General features: G+C 37.9%; 1 long non-coding RNA gene across 1 annotated transcript; it reads right to left on the reverse strand.

The window, feature by feature from the left end:
- Positions 1-3,678: 3,678 nt before the first annotated feature.
- On the reverse strand, positions 3,679-5,978 carry LOC125177952. The gene is made up of 2 exons (XR_007156725.1): positions 5,205-5,978; positions 3,679-4,998 (listed from the first exon to the last, which is right to left on the reverse strand). It is a non-coding gene; the product is annotated as an uncharacterized LOC125177952 (long non-coding RNA).
- Positions 5,979-17,498: the final 11,520 nt, after the last annotated feature.

Genomic DNA, 17,498 nt, shown 5'->3' on the forward strand with positions numbered 1-17,498 from the left:
GAACTAACGTAACATTTCAATGGATGGCGAGGGACAGAAGTTCAAGGCAGGGTTTTGTTATGTTACTTCTACACGACGCGACACACGGTGTGGTTGCGTCAGTATCCTACAATACTGCGTCAGTATCCTGCAATACTCAGTCAGTATCCTGCAATACTGCGTCAGTATCCTGCAATACTGCGTCAGTATCCTGCAATACTGAGTCAGTATCCTGCAATACTGCGTCAGTAACCTGCAATACTATTTACCCGCAGGACACATTTATTTATGTCATTTGACAGTCGTTCGTCAGATTATTTAATCTATTAATGCCTGTATCTCGATTACAAAATTTTAGCTTTACTGCGTGAAAGTCGTTTAATTCTTTTAAAAAATATTTATAATCGTAGCAAAATTTTAATTTATTTTATGAGACAGTTGTTATAGCATTTCTATTTCATACTCGAACATCTTGTCATTAATTCTCACAGACAAGACGAGATGCGCAATATCTTATATTGGGATAAGACTTTTTATGTGTCAATAATTGCACCAAGAATCGCATTGCTCATCCGACACTTTATTGGTAACAGGATCTGGTGTAATTATACAGTAGCAATGTAGGAGAGCGAGAATATCATTGTTGCCACGGATACCGCGCGCCTAAAGTGAGAAGTACTTTTATTAAATAAATTCCTCCTTAAGGAATTATATATGAACACGTTTATCGTATCATGAACACATTGATAATTCAAGGTAACAATACATTGAGATTGAGTGAACCCCATAAAACATTGTTCTAAAAGACATATTTTCAGCCATATTTACGAACATGAAACCTAATTAAGTCGTTACTTAATTATCTAATTGAAACCCATAACTTATTCAAACGGGGTAAACCCATAACTTATTCAAAATTCAAATCTGTTATTTTAATCCCCAGTTCATACAAGATTGTCTGTAGTAGAGTGTGTCCTTAACTTCTTATTGTAAAGTGTGTCTGTGATTGTTATTAAAGTGTGTCGGTAATTAAAAGTGGTAAATTGAGTCAGTTATATAATGACTGGAAAGAATGTGAAGGTAATTGCTTGCGATAAAGTGTCAGTAATTGTTGGCAGCAAAATGTGTCGGCAGCGAGCGGTAAAACAGTAGCCCTTTGTTTTATACCCAGCAAACCTCCATTCAGCAAGCTTAAGAATAATAATATATAATATGAATAGAATAATTCAAAAAATAATAACAATATCAAAAAACATTCATTCGTAAAATATTATTGGTATACACGACAGTGCAGCACAGCAACATAGCGTGAACAATTCTGTAGTTAGTTGATCTGTATTTATATTGAAGCTCAATATCCGAATGACTTCCCAACGAAAGCTCTTGAGGAATATATCTTTATTAAAAATAAAAATATTAAAGAACCCAAGGAATACGCTTAGGTTTAAAATAATATGAGATAATATCTTTTCAAAGGTTAACTTAACTTAGACAGATATTCTCTCAAACCTCTGTAAGACAATTTAACTCATCGTGATCTTTTATTTGACATATATTTGTATGTGTTATATAAGTAAAGATTAGCAGCTCTCAAGTTAGATGAGATTTGCAGCTCTAATTTAAATTGTCATAATCAAATAATATGTCAACATACGACCTCGCTGGACGTGCCAAAGTCTTATAAGGCCAAAGTCAACAACAAGCAATATTGCAGCTTACCGAGGCTCGAACCCACGATTCGCTGCTCCAATCTAAAGGCTGTTTAACGAGGATTGAACCAAATTATTATCTAGTTATCACTGAGTTAAACAAATTTAGGACTTGAGTGGATTCGTTTTAAAGGCTCGGTCTATTCTGTCATTACCATAATTAAAATTTCATTGAAATCGTGAATTTTTATAAAATTTCATCCATTTTAGATGAATTTTGAGGAATTTTCTAAATAATTCACTATGAAATACGCCCAAAATTATAGGCTCTCTATTACCAAAGCTCACTTGTGAAGTAGTTCCCTAAGGCCGCTACCAACACGTACCTGACATTAAAGTTATATAATAATCCTTAGCATATAAATGAACGACTGTACCGTGAGTTGCGGTATCGAGCCTCACAGTAGCTAATTGTTCTCAGGACGGCAGGCGTGACGACGCCTGTCGCCTGCATTTGTCGCTCGTAAAAGATAAGCTCGTCGCCTGTTTTTGCGACAGGCGCCACTGCAACCTGTCGCCTGTCTGTCCGTCAGTCACTCAATTCTGTCATCTGTCTTCTGGACGGATGGTCAGGTGTCTTTGATAAAGCTAAGACTTTTTCAAAGCTCGTTTGAAGAAATGAGGTTTGCTTCTGTTGAACTCAAGGTTCGTTCTAGAAGTCTTTAAATCATTCACGCTATTTAAGTTTTGTTTTTGCAATGTATCAAAATTGAACCTCAAACAATGAGACCAGAATTATAATCAATACAAATATTTTTAATGCTGTAAAACTTGATGGATTACTGCTTCACTTTAGAATTTACATATCTGTTTTAAAATAAAAAATATATATTCTTTAGCAACATTATCAATTTACCTTTGACCTAAAATCACACCAAAGCCACGTGTCCTTACACATTCCCTTCCGTTTACCCGCCATCAGATTCATATCATTTAATTTTTTGTGAATGTAATAATTCGTTTGTTTTTATTTTCACGGCGATGACGCACACGTGCACGACGCCGGCATCGTGCCGGAACGTGCAAGATGTCACTTTTTTCCTTACCCGTTTCCCAGACCCGGGAAAATAACGAAGATTTGTTGACTTTGCTCCACTTGATTTAAAATAAAACAGATGCTCGCTGAGTCAACGGCAGGCTAAATGAATAGATTCAACACTTTGATTAAAGCTTGTTTGAGGTAGAGGAATGACACGAGCGTTATTCAGGATCGTAAATTTTGTCGCAACGAAACTTTTTCTGCAAATTGCTTACGTCTCTACGCCATTACTAGATCATCGGTCTCATGGAGAGGATGTTCGAATATTATGGCTGAATTAGAAATTTTTGTGTTGTAAACTGTAGCGAAAGTTCTTCGAAAATGTGACGAACCAACCTTATACTTTACGAAACTCGACGTTTTAACAATGATTGTTTACCGCTAGATTATTTTTAATCTAAGGAAGGAATATCCTTTCGAAAAATTATACCTAAAAAAAATTTTAATGACGTTATCATATCTCGAACGAAAAATATCTATAATAATAACGCAATTTCCTATCCTGTTTATGGATATTTTAATTTACAAATCATTAAAATCTTCGCAATACACCGATGACTTATCCGAGACCGCAACCCTTGGTCCATTCGAGAAAAATTTCGCGACAATCGACGCCTCTAACTAATCCATTTCTGGATCTCTGAATTGGAATTTCAGAACCACATATTTCATTTGTACTTTTGTTTCGTTCCACCAATGTTTTTATACCGTGAACAAATACTTACTGAAATGTTTGTTTCTGTATCCGTAGATTTTCTGTGAATCGTTGAGCTACTGAGTATTTTTCGGGTCGTTGAAGTCATGAAAGTTTTATACTTTTTTTCGTATGCGGCTCAGTCTAAATAAAAGTCCAAGATAAAAAAAAATTCGCATGTAACGGCAAAATCTGAATTTCAAGAGGACTGTCCATATTGAAATGTCGGTGACACTGAGGGCATTAAAATAAATAAGTGAGGAGATGATAAAACACTTTTTTATTCGACGTTTTATGTAAAAATAAACATTTTGTATAAATCCATAGAAATTTCCATCAAGAATACAAAGAAATAGCACACATAATGCCGGTATAGACATAACTAAATATCCACAAAAAGCGTTAATTTATGCCAGGTTCTTTTGTCGATTTTATTTTATTGTGAAAAATTATAAGACAAATTGGCTTCCAAATCCACATGGACGCAGCCACAGCAAAGTTTTCAGAAGAAACCTAAAGCTTTACTTCTAAAATACGTTTTAATAAGACCATCAGTGAAAACGAAGCTTTATTTCAACTGTCAGTCTCGTATTATACTTGGCAAATTTTTGATTACGATAATGTAAATGTTATTTGTAATATGGTATTAATTATTTATATCCTAGGTGGAATCACTGCCACTAATTGTTTACAAATTCAATTTCCAATTAACTATTTTGCTAAGAATCGAGTATTACAATTTCGTTTCATGTTAATTACTTCTCTACACTCATCCAAATGAGTGAGACTTCATCCGAATTAGGATGCATTCTTTACCCTCTGGGATAATGCATTCTGGGTCATCCTGACCCAGTTTTCCTGGCAAAATATCGTATCAGTGCTACGTTTGCTCTCTGCTCGTGCTGAAGGCACTAAAGTGTGACACGATTTGGACAATTTGACCCACTCATTCTACTGAGTGTAGAGACTGCTTCCCAACATGAGTCATGACGTCAACACGAAAACGTTGATCAGAATTCAACACATTCATAAGATCACAATTCAACACATCAATGAGAATCTTATTTTAAGTACGAAGGATTAAAAATAATTGTGACAGCTTCTAATTTGTCTAATTATATTGTTACGGCAACTCGCCATCAGAAGAATTTGGAGCAATAAATAATTTTTGATTAATTCAAGTAATGCCCAAGTTTTAATTGTTGTGCAGATTTTGTGGATATGAAAAAGCGAGACAAAACGTGCATTTTTGTACGTCATCGATGATTGTTTATGTAATTAGAGGCTTAACATTATGTTTTTTGTGTATATAAGAGTAAAATTATAACATAACAAATCGAACGTCAGCAAATCTATACGAGAGTGTACAATGATATTGATAGCACAATAATATTTTAGTGATGAGATAGTACAATGATGTTGGAAATCCGTAAAAGTGTAGACTGTCCGCAGATTTTGAGGAAACATCCGGCGTCTAAAGAGAATTTTTCGTTGCCAGGCGTTCTTATTCCGTAGAGTTTTATTTTTCTTCTGAAAAACGAATTTCTTTGAGCCAAATGAAAGGTGGCGCTCAGCTCCTGCAAACAGAAAAGAATATCTTTGTTAGAAAAAATAAGTTTAAAATTTCACATAATTCCTAGGCAGGCGTTAATATGTGACATCCAAGGCACATACTATATTCTTTATGAAAACCGAGCAAATTTTTCGAATACCAAGCTATTTAGTCAGTAAATTTGAAATAAAATAAGAGATTCCAGACATGAAATCCGAATATTAAACTCACCTCAAATAGTTTCTTTCTGTAGAAGTTAAATGCAGATTTACTTCATTTCGTTGTACAAAAAATTTTTTCACCTTATAGCTTCCGGCTGATATACTGATCACAAGGCAGAATAATTTTTGGGAGTCTTCTTTGTTTCTTCTTCAATTCTCTAGACTTGTCAGAAATTTTATTGTTCCATTCCTCACAATCATTCTCTATTTTTTCCGTAAATTTTTCGTTTCTTGCTCGTTTCTCAGGCAAAAATTATACTAATAATCTTGGCGAGAAGAGCTTCAGGGTAAATAATTCGAAGTTTCAGGGACAAAACTCCAACTCAGTAATAAGACTGGCATCTTTGGCGTGCAGCTTGTGGTGGGTTCACTGGCCTTAGCTTCGCGTTTGTATACTCAAATATTCTTACGGAGATCGTAAGTTCGACGACGTCTGTAACTCCAACTTTTAAGTTTGCACTTGACAGACAATTTTTCAAACCTGATTCATGATTTTTTTCATGTATTTACGACATCGTAATTACTTTTGAGTATCGCGCCTTTGGCCGTGCGTCGAATCTCCAGTGCCGCTAACTACAAGCATAAAAAATCTCTTAAATAACAAATAACTTTTCTGACGGACGACTGTTTACATTTATACATCGAATAAACTGGTGAGATAAGATCACAAGTTCACACTTATTCAGCCATTCACAACAACAATATTCTTCACATCTTCCTAATTTGTACAGGTCTTCTTACGCGATGATTATGAATGAGATTCATTCACACCACACGCGATGAATGACGAAGATTCATTCACGTGCTGTCCATGCTGTCGTCGCTTTCAGAATCAGAGGAAGAGAGCACATGTTCCAGGTCGTAAATGTAGTCAATAACGCACTGTATGAGCTCGAGCTTATTGACTGGTCGGTCCTTAGGACATGTGGGCACCAGGCGCTGTAGACGCTCTAAATACATGAGGATTTGAGGACACTCCGAGCCACGGTTGCTGTTCTTGAGCACCTTGCTGCTGGCGTCCGGGGCCAGGTTGCTGCTCTGTAGGGGGGAGGTGCTGCGCTGAACTCGCATCTTGATATCAATTATACAACACAAATATTAAGCACAATAATCTGATGTGTTTACAAAACACTTCACTGAAACGCGTGTACGGTCGACAAATGTTTTCTCACTGCGGACAAATTTTGCTAGAGTTTTCTTCCGGAGTATTTTCCAACAAGTTCAAATAGAGCAAGAAAATATTTCTGAACGATTCAATACTGTTACAAAGTTTGACAGAATGCTCTTCAGACAAAGAAAGATTAGCAATAAGTTTCAGAATGTCACTGATGGAGTCACAACGGTTCACAAGTGATTGAATTGTCAGAGTCACAGCGGCTAGACTGGCGTGTTCACTCGCTTGCGGACGCGTAGGTAATGACGACAGCTGATCTAGAGCCTGTATTTATAGGCAGGCCCGGCCCTCACGCCCCGCCCATGTTATGTCATAGCCCATTGCTTCTGTTAGTCACACGTAAATTTAAAAACGTTCGAGGACGAAAATCAAGAAGTCTGGCATCATTGGAACTTAACAGCACTTAACGATAAATAATGAGAATTGAACTTTATTATATCACAGTGTCTTCAGACATCGATAACATATCTATGATAATTTCGAGATTCTGGTAGGATTAGCATTTTAATTAGCTGATGATTATATGGTAAGTATAATCATGGTGCTACAATCGTGTTAAATCATCGGCGATCGTGTTCAGTCGTCGACAATCGTGTACAATCATATGCAATCGTATTCAGTCGCCTACAATCGTGTTCAGCCGTTAGCGGTATTTGAACTAAACGAACGTTCGACGTTTCTTCTAAATGACTCTAATGACTATTTAAAATTACCTTTAATACTTTAAATCGGATACTCAAGACTAATGTCGATATCGTAACACAGCGTCTCCATTCAGGTATTTATAAGAGAGACTTCTCATCGTGTTACTAAGACTTACGATGATCATATAATTTATGGTCATTCAAAGTATTGTCAAACTCGACACAACTGATACTGAGTAACAACTGCATGTGCTGGTGGTTCATTTGGTTCATTGCTTTGGTTGGTTCTTATTTTTCACAGTTGGTATTGTTTTTAATGGTTCACAGCCGGTATTGATTTTAATGGTTCACAGCTGGTATTGGTTCGAATAAAGGTTAACTTTTAAAGGTTAACTTTTTAGGAGCTGGACTGTTGGTGGATGGGTTAATAAATGTGAGTGGTTCACAACCTGCGCGGTTAATACATTGGTTCACAGCGGTTAGTGGTTCATAAGTCGTAGAGTTGGTTGATTAATTCCTAAATGTTGACGATTCACAAGTCTTCCTTGCCTCAAAGTTACTACAGACGTAAAGCATATTGTGCTTGACGTATATAATTTTAGGATATTACAACATTGTCACTAAATTAGAGTCTCTCTGTCCAGATTATTGCAAAATAAATACAACGTCGTTTCATCCTAAGACAATCACTCTCCGTTCGGTGAATAATTTCAGAGAATTAGAAAAAAAGTTGCAAAATTTTTAAAAATATGAGCTTTAAATTTTGATGAAAATGCTATTTAAGTTTTCGGTTATTTCTTGACGATATAAAAAATAGTTTAAAACTAGTTTTTCATTAAATTTTTCTTCAGAAAATTCGCAAATAAATGTCAAGTTCCGAAAAAATAATTTTATTTCATTCGCAGCATGAGAGCGCGAAGAAACTTTCATATTCTTAATTTATTTTATTATTATATGTTTTATTTCTTAATTTATTTTATTATTATTTATTTACGTTGCTCCTTCTGACTTCTTTTTTACATGCAATTTCATTTCATACATCAAGTCCAGCTGATGAATAATGCAGCATTGCTGGCTCGTCCAGCCGCCGCCTCGTTCCATTCCAGGCCCCCAGCAACGCATGGTGGGAATATTCCCACCGGGAATTGTCGCCCAGGCACTGGGAATTTGACCATCTGGACGTCTGGAATTTGCACTCACGGCCGCGCTGCAGATGCCGGCCGCATGCCGGCCGTGGGGCGGCGGTGGGCCGTGGCCACCTGGCTATCCTGTTGCGGCCAACGCCATTTTCGCGCAACATGCACTCAAATAAATTACGGAGACTTATCTAAATAATGATTCAATTTTATCGCTGTTTTGGTCCATCGTGAAACCTTTTGACCCAGAAAAAGAGCGTATCAGTGATACGTGCAGAAAGTGTAGCACTATTTGCAAAAAGTGACATCCATTTTTCTAAGTGTTGTTTTTTGTAGAAATTCTAACGAAAAAAATAATCAGAATGAATCGTTTACCGAATGAGTGAATTATCAGCATTCAATTATAAACCAAATTATTATTAAATCATTCTTAATTATTATCATGTCTATACGTATATAAGGGGAAATAGGTTGGGAAACAATATAACCGACAAGAAACCATCACGTAAACTTATAAAAAATTATAGCCTCGCTCAATATACACTAGTTTCGAAACCAATACAATAATACAATATTTTTTTTTATTTATATAACAATATATTTTAAAGTCACTAATATTCCGTACAATTCCCACAGGACCTTACTTCTCATCAAGGTTGGAGACTCCTCTTGTAAATCACTTCTATGAATAACTCGCGCGTTCATATATTAATTATCATTATTACGTCATTTTTGGCTAGATGAGAAGTGTAACACCTGCTAGAGCGTGTACAGATCTGCAGTTGTTCAGCGGAAACAGCTGCATAGATAATCCTATTCAGCTGCCGCAGCTGCTGCTGCATCTACGCTGCTCTAGTGCACATGCATCCGCTCGCCCTTCATACGCGACTTGGGTTACGTTATGTAAAATGTATGTATTTTCCTTCATAATGAATGGAGTCAGCATTGATTTATTAATAAATTTTTGAAGAAAATCAGGTATTATTTTTGAGGAAATTATGCAAGCAAATTATATTGTTAAATAGTTTTTCATTAATTAATGCCACCCTAAAGTTCTATTGGTGATAATGCTCACTATACTGTCTTACCCAACTGTCTTACCCCAACTGTCTTACCCAACTGTCTTACCCAACTGTCTTACCCCAACTGTCTTACCAACTATCTTACCCCAACTGTCTTACCCCAACTGTCTTACCCAACTGTCTTACCCCCAACTGTCTTACCCCAACTGTCTTACCCCAACTGTCTTACCCCAACTGTCCTACCCCAACTGTCTTACCCCAACTGTCTTACCCCAACTGTCTTACCCCAACTGCCTTACCCCAACTGTCTTACCCCAACTGTCTTACCCCAACTGCCTTACCCCAACTGTCTTACCCCAACTGTCTTACCCCAAATGTCTTACCCCAACTGTCTTACACCAACTGTCTTACCCCAAATGTCTTACCCCAACGAAAGTTATAATTATTAGTTGTTTTTTTAGCTTCGGTATTCCGGGTAAACCTTTAAACGAAAGCAAAGTATGACAGTGTCTAGAATATAATATTGAATGCTACGATAGATGGACGATACGTAGACTTTCATTCCTTTCGAATGTCTTACAATTTAAAGAACTTCGTGCATTGCGATGGACATAGGATACTATAATTATTGCGTAAATACGGCGTGAGCAATCTACGATTACGTGCTTATGCGTACGCGCGTGATGACATTGCGCATGATAACAGATTATGCGTACTTCAAAGCATAATTTTGCTTGAGTGATAGCAGGATATAACTGCTGCGTTTGAGCTTACGTGATTATGCGCACGAAAGTGATCACAGGATATGTACCTGCGACACTGATGACGAGAATGGAGAATTTAAGGGCACCGGGATTGTGCACGAATAATAAAAATGCATTATTATTATTAAATGCATTATTGCATTATATGCATTATTTGAACGCTAGTAAAGGTGGTATTTGTGTGTAAATGATTGTAGGACTAGTGTGCAAGTGGAGTCAGGAACTTTGCGGGATTTTAAGGTATGCTGGGATTCATGCGCAATTAGGGATACAAGTGAAGGATTTGTATATATAAGGCAGGCAGGATTTGTGCGTATATGTATGTGAAAGCAAGATTTAACAAAAAGCGATGACAGGATTTTGCGTAGTTTCTGTCGGGATTTCGCATAAATAATGGCTGATTTTTTTAGCACTGATTGAATTTGTTCGCAAGTTTCAAGATTTCCCTGTAAGCATTGACAGGATTTGTACGTAAGTGACAGCAATAGAGCTTAAAATTGGTCCTGAGTATCCTTATGTCGCGGTCATGGACCGCATGTTCGATATTCTCCTATTATCGTGGCCACCACAAATACGATGACCACGTCTATACAATTGTTCTTTATTATTTAAACTTTGAATGGTGAATGCCATATATAGTCCTTCGAGAAGCATCACCGTTTGCTAAACCCATCGGCCAATAGTCAATTCTGTACCAACACAATGCCCGCCAACTCGTACCTACCGTGAACTCCCCCAATGGTCCATATAAAAAGAGGTTCCCCTCTCCCCCACATCCCCATAGCGCACCACAACAAAGGTTGAGTTTCGGGGAAGTTTCCTCCCTTTGTTTCGTGAATTCCTGAGCATTCCCACGCATTCCAACGGTAGTCTGGCACACCGGTCTGCACCTGCCGTCTGTAGACGTGATCACAAACCCACAAGCTGCACAGTCAGTCTGCAACTTAATCGAACCATAATCATCAACCCCAACCCTAAATATTGATTCCAACCCTAATCATAGACTCCATATAACCCAAAATATTGACTCCAACCCTAATCATCAACTCCAACCCTAGATATTTATTCCAATCCTGAATATTAACATCAACCGTAAATATTGACCTGCTAGATCAATTCGGGTACAATGCTCATCATTAGAACCGTTGTTTTATCCAGGAAAGCTAAAGGCTCATCGGGGAATTCGAGCTATCACTAAATTACGTGGCTAACAAAAACGCACCTATGAACTATAAAAGCTACAAGATTATCACTCATTAAACTAAGCTTGTTGTCAACTCATAAGTTAACAAGTTGGTGTGATTTTATGCAGAGAAAAGCTAGTACTTTGTCCTGGAAAATTCATTTCTCCGAATAAGGACACGCCAGAGAAATTTTGTGCAGGTATGAACGTTCAAGTTCTGCACTCTGTGCATAAGTTGCTGCAGTGTTAATTATAGTGGGGAAATCTAAGAAGGAAAACCGGCCAGAAAATGTATAGCTGCTGCTTCAACTTTACGTCTCCGAATATCAATCTTCAAGCGCAACGTGTTATTTTAAGATCGTTTACAGGAAAGGCTCTGCTGTGTATAGTTTTTTAACGTCCGTAATACGTATAATGTTCAAACAGGAGCCAATGCACCACTGCACCTGCCCCCCTCATGTATTCCTTCATTCAAAAACTGAATTGAAATGTGAAGGAACTTTTCGCTCCACCTGTCATAATCCCAGCCCCATGGCCCGCAGGGAGCGTGGGAAAGTTTGCATGGGGGGACAGAAGGCAGGGTGGGGATAAAGGGGACAGGAAGAGGCAGGCAGCGTGATTTCCTCACGCTCGGATTTGTCCCTCGATTACGTGAGAAAAATCCCACACTGGGGCGCTGGCGATGAACGACTTCCGATACTGAGCTCCTTGTAAGACGCCGGCGTCCAGGGAGAATATTCTTGAATGTGCGCTCAGTGAAATAAATGGGACATTTTGTCTAAATAGTGACACGCTTTCTCACACAGAGTACGAGCACACAAATGAACGTAGTTAACTTTTTCTATAGTTCACCCAGGTCTCGTATTCTTCTGTAGTCACCCAGGTCTCGTGTTGCTCTGCAGTCACCCAGGTCTTGTGTTGCTCTGCAGTCACCCAGGTCTCGTGTTGCTCTGCAGTCACCCACGTCTCGTGTTGCTCTGCAGTCACCCAGGTCTCGTGTTGCTCTGCAGTCACCCAGGTCTCGTGTTGCTCTGCAGTCACCCAGGTCTCGTGTTGCTCATCTTCTATCCTTATTATTAATTTTTTGCGATTCGCTTTCTTGAGTGATCAAGTTACGTTTATATATTGGATTGGGTGACTTGAATACATGAGATATTGAGATGAGTCATCAAATATCATCGATTATTTGAAATCATAATTCTCATCATTTTCCTTTTTTCATGTCGGATTTTGGGTTCCCAAAACTTAACATTTAATTTAGAAGTAACCACATTTCTGAGTAACATAGAAGTGCCACCGAGTTATAGCCAAAGCACATGCAAAAACTGTCAAGAAAATTGTATTTTTCAATATCTCATGATGAGTCAAGTGTAAAAAATGTTATATTAAATTAATATTAGGAAGAAACCTGAATTAAGTAGTGATCTTCTGAAAAAATTGCTTAAATGTTACCGGAAAACGAACGTCGAAGATCAAATTCACGAGAGTGTAAGGTAAAAATTTATAAGGAAACTGATAGCATGGGAAGTCGCCTGGCGAGTATCGAATAGGTGCTATAATGTAGCCTAACACTTGAATATTTCCAGTACACTGTGGGAAGAAGTAGCTGGGATCTCGGTGGGAAAATCGGCTTTTACGCGGCGTAATTTGGCCATGACGACACCTTCTCGGTGCGTTGTGTGTGAGTCACGGTATCATGAGTACACCTGCACTCGGAAAAATTATTGGATCATGGTGTCCAAATAGTGACCCACTTTTTGGATATGTCTAAATTGGGTCATGGTGTCCAAACAGTGACCCACTATTTAGATATGTCAAATTAAATTTTCCAAAGAGTGACCCACTTTGATACTAACAGCACGAGCATAGAGCAGACGTAGCACTGTTACGTCATTTTATCCTGCCATATTCGGTCAGTATATTACACAAATAAAAGAAAAGAGTATTTCGTTATTTCGACAAGGTCTCACTCATTTCTCTCAGTGTGGTTGGGTGAGTACCGAGCTTGACTGACGGCACTCAAGTTACAAGAGTGTACACAATTACAAAACTACGATAGTGAAGTAAAAATAGTATTGTTTCATTTGTACTAAAAAAGATGAAATAACTTCTCAACCGCCAACCCCATTAGACAAATAAGAAGAAATAATTTCTAATAAAGTAGATACGGGTGCAGTAGATATAAATTCAAGATTTAAGCGATTTAAATTTGAGTAAACGTGATAAAATCAAATGTTCAGCCTTGCATTGAAATAATTTATGAAAAGTAACTATGCAAGAAATAATAAATTCTGTCGTGAAATTCTTTTCAAGTGTGAAACTTTGATGAGCTTCATAAGTCAAGGAATGCGAGCTCCCAGTCTACCCTCATGTTACCCTCACTCTACCCTCATGTACCCTCACACAGCTTCATTATGGAGCACTTTACGAGATGCCCTCATATGAGGGCTGGACAAGTAACCATCACATCGTGTACAGTTTATAAATTTGCTCCATAGTGAGTCCACTATGGTGACGTATAATGGTGATGTACACTCGTACCCTCACTATGGTGAGATATAACACCCTCGTGTTTTCAAAGAGGGAACACTGGCAAGGCAGCATCGACTACAACAAACAAGATTAACATTAATGTCAATATAATATTGTTAATTAGGTATTTCATATCTATGACGTACTGTCTATTGTTAAAGGAAATAAGCAGAATATGATTGCTAAATCAACAACAGGCTGAGATTATTCGATTGTCCGTGCATTTCAATGTTGTCACTTCCTCCCAGCGGACGTTTTAAACAATTGAAGCATCAAGGTCTTTTAACAATCATAAAGGAATGTAATAACAAGCAACATAATGTATAAATAACTGTTTTAACTATTTATTTTAAATGAAATCATATCTCGCATAATTGCCTAGTTGTGATTACCGTGATGGTAGGTTTGGACCAACTCAAAAAAATGTGTACGTACGATTTTTCATGTTCTTGTTGCCCTTCGATACAAATGAAGGAAATGGAATGAATTGGCCGATAACCTGGATAAAAACTTATTTGAATCGAAATTTTTCGTGTTGGAAAGCTTGAGTTGCGGTCAGTTTACGTTTTACGACAACTGTAGAATGCGGGATCGTTCCAACCCGCTTGACAATCTATTAACGCGGCCAACTTTTTACCTTCATTGCGGAGATGAAATTAAATATAACTTTATGTCGCTACAGAACTTGTATTCAGTAGAGTTTTTAAGATAAAATTACTTCGATGGCGCTAGTGAATCAGTTCAATCGGAGAATTTCGATGCTTCATTGCTTGCGTTTGACATAGCGATGCTTCATTGCTTGAATTTTTGTACCATCAACCTTGACGGAGACTAAGAGCAGTCATGCAGTTTCATGCATCAAGTTTCATGCATCAGCGATGATGTGGCTTCTAGACAGAATAGTCGGCTGGACATTAATCTAATGACAAAATTTCAAAACCTCATTCCTTTTATGTGCCCAAATTGGAATTTATCACTGCCAGACTGCATACGTATATAATAAAGTTTTTGTTGGTCCCTGTCTTAATATAGCTTCACAATTTTTTTCAATTACGCATTTCAATTTGTACGCATTGGTCACAAATTGAAGTCCCAAAAAACTATTTTAACACCAATACACAAGATAACCAGATATTTTAAGATAGCCTCTTGTATTCTCAAAAATGTCAACATTCTTCGTTAAGTGCATTTATGTTTTTTTATGATCATGAAATTCAGATCAGATCACTTACCCATACTCGCGTCACAATCAGATACGCTTTCTAACCCCAAATTAAATGTATTGCGCGTCCTGCTGAATCACGTATCCTAAGACTTTTCTCCTTCCGGATACAAAACGGATAGGGAACAATAATAGAAAACGGATAGCGGACAATAATTTCCCGAACATAAAACGTGCGTCGTTAGCTCCGTGCGAACCCAGCCCAGATGCAGCGTGGACGACATCTGGTGGCAATCGATACGGCGGCAAGCTTCTTCTGTGCGCCTAGGATCAATAATGTTGGAATGCCGGGCTGTGTTTGGAATGTTGGAACAGCCAAGACATGGGAATGAGGGGGGAAAGTTATCGATCACTTGCGTTCCCAGCAAGCTTGGCATGTGCTGATCACATGGGAATTTAACTAGCAGTCTGCTGGCGCGCTCCGGCGAGCTCGATGAAATTCCTTCTGCAAGGCCGGCCGTCTTTGCCAGCATGTTTGGGTGCCATTTAAAACCGTTAATGTCTAACTCTACTGATCAATATGTCTCATATTTTGGACGCACTATCAAAAATGTTTAATTTATCGCAAAGTATGCTGAAATAATGTTAAATTCAAATTTCTCGCTTTTGACATAAATGTTTCGTTGCAATTTTGAGAAGCAAAGATTCAATGACTCAGACTGCAGCTTTACAAACCAACGCTATACAACCTGACGAAATCTCGAGTAAATATCTTCTGATTAATATTCTTGAGATAAAACTAAGTTACTTCTCAGAATACGATGAAAAATCGGAATACGATTAATGCTAGAGTCTTGAAAAATGTACCTGGAAATGAACAATAAGGTTACGGTATTCGCAGATCAGTTGATCACCAAAATCAAGGCAAATGCAGGTACCGCCTCCTTCATTCCAGCAGGAATTACAGCATTCCAGTTGTGCACCTGATTCCCGAATGTAGCCCACCTGCGTTCTGTGAACATTCCAGGCCTCGCGCACAACAAAGTTATTGACGTTTTTTTGCTTTAAATTCCAGATTTATTGCTCTCTTCCTTACTTCATATTTCAATTTAGAAATTTTCTGAATCTGAGGCGTTTATTAATATTTCAATTCAGATTTAAACAATGATACACAGAACGTTCATTTCTTTACATGATAAACGTTCATTTCTACACAAAGTTTTCTCGAACTTTAAACATTAGATTTTTCTTACATTCCAGCTTAGATAACTTGGATGCAACAAAATATTTGCATATTAAATTCACGTTTAAAATCATTTCGTGATTTTATTCCTTAACATAGAGCATTCAATTTTAGAATATATATACATGAGGAATTGTATCGAAAATATAAATTTCGTTTCTTTTAATAGCAAATTTTTCAGGAATTTAGTTCGTTTCCATGCATGTTGTGCAAACTATTTTCTATAGCAGAGCTTTCATGAAGGCTTTCATGGATGGAATGTTCAAACACAGCCTCACACAGAGCTAACGAGGTACAAACCGTACACACATAACGAGACCGTCTGTGTGAGCGCTGCCATTCATACAGACGCCTTTCGTGTATGTATACTCAAAAGCTTTTTGTTATTGAAAACATTTGTTGGGCGACACAAACGAGTTTTTTGATACAGACCAGCAGCAGCTGCAGACTCAGACCAGCGGCTGGGTATCCTACAGACCAGCAGCAGCTGCAGACGCTGATCAGCAGCTGGGTATCCTATATGCCCTGCCACCCGTCCTGCCATGTGGCAGTACCCGAGTGTGGTATCCTATATATGCCCTGCCACCCGTCCTGCCATGTGGCAGCACCCGAGTGTGTCGTGCATGTGGCAGGAATTCAATCGATAAATTCCAGGCCCGCTGAGCCTGGGAACGAGATTGCCATGGGAAGTGACTTCATCGTCGCTTCCGGGCGTCCCTCAATACCGACGCGTCGTTGGCTGTGAAAATAAAGCTTCACTCACAGAAATGAGTGGAACATTGTCCAAATATTGATGTACTTCTTTCCCTCGTGTGGGTAATCCGGCACCCAATTTATCCCGGTAAATGGACATATAAGTGCTGGGTCAATTCTTTGCTTCTGTGGTGGGGAAAAAAGGTTGTCACTATTTGGAAAACAATCAAAACATGACCCATTTATGTCTGAGTGAATTAACTTCTAAGGATTGGCTTAGTTATAATTTACATTATTAACTTAATAACTGAAATATCGTGAACCATACAACAATCAGGAAGCGAGTGGGAAAATTAGCATTGGAGTTAATAATTAAAATATTCTATAATTAGAAGTAATTTATTAAGAAGAAGAAGAGACACTCAGCAAGAGTCAATCTGTAACAGCATAGTTAGGTAATTTGCATAAACAAGGCTCCTCGTCCGAATAATCGTGTTTTCAATCAAAAGAAAAGCATTAAAATAAGCTTACAATTATTCTCTCTTCATTAATTAATGATAGTTAACGAGTTACTAGAATTTCTTCATTTTAATTTTTATTTGTGACATCAAAGGACCGAAAAGTCTATCTTTTTTCAATAAAAATTCCCTGTGATTCAAGGTCAGCCAAGAATTACTCAACACCAATAATTACCTGTTGTTTTAACGTGAACGCCGCTGTCCATAAACGCGACGTGACCACGCATAGCGTC

This window comes from Hyalella azteca, unplaced genomic scaffold (assembly GCF_000764305.2).
Source record: "Hyalella azteca isolate HAZT.00-mixed unplaced genomic scaffold, Hazt_2.0.2 contig5945, whole genome shotgun sequence".
In the NCBI taxonomy this organism is placed as follows: Eukaryota; Metazoa; Arthropoda; class Malacostraca; order Amphipoda; family Hyalellidae; genus Hyalella; species Hyalella azteca.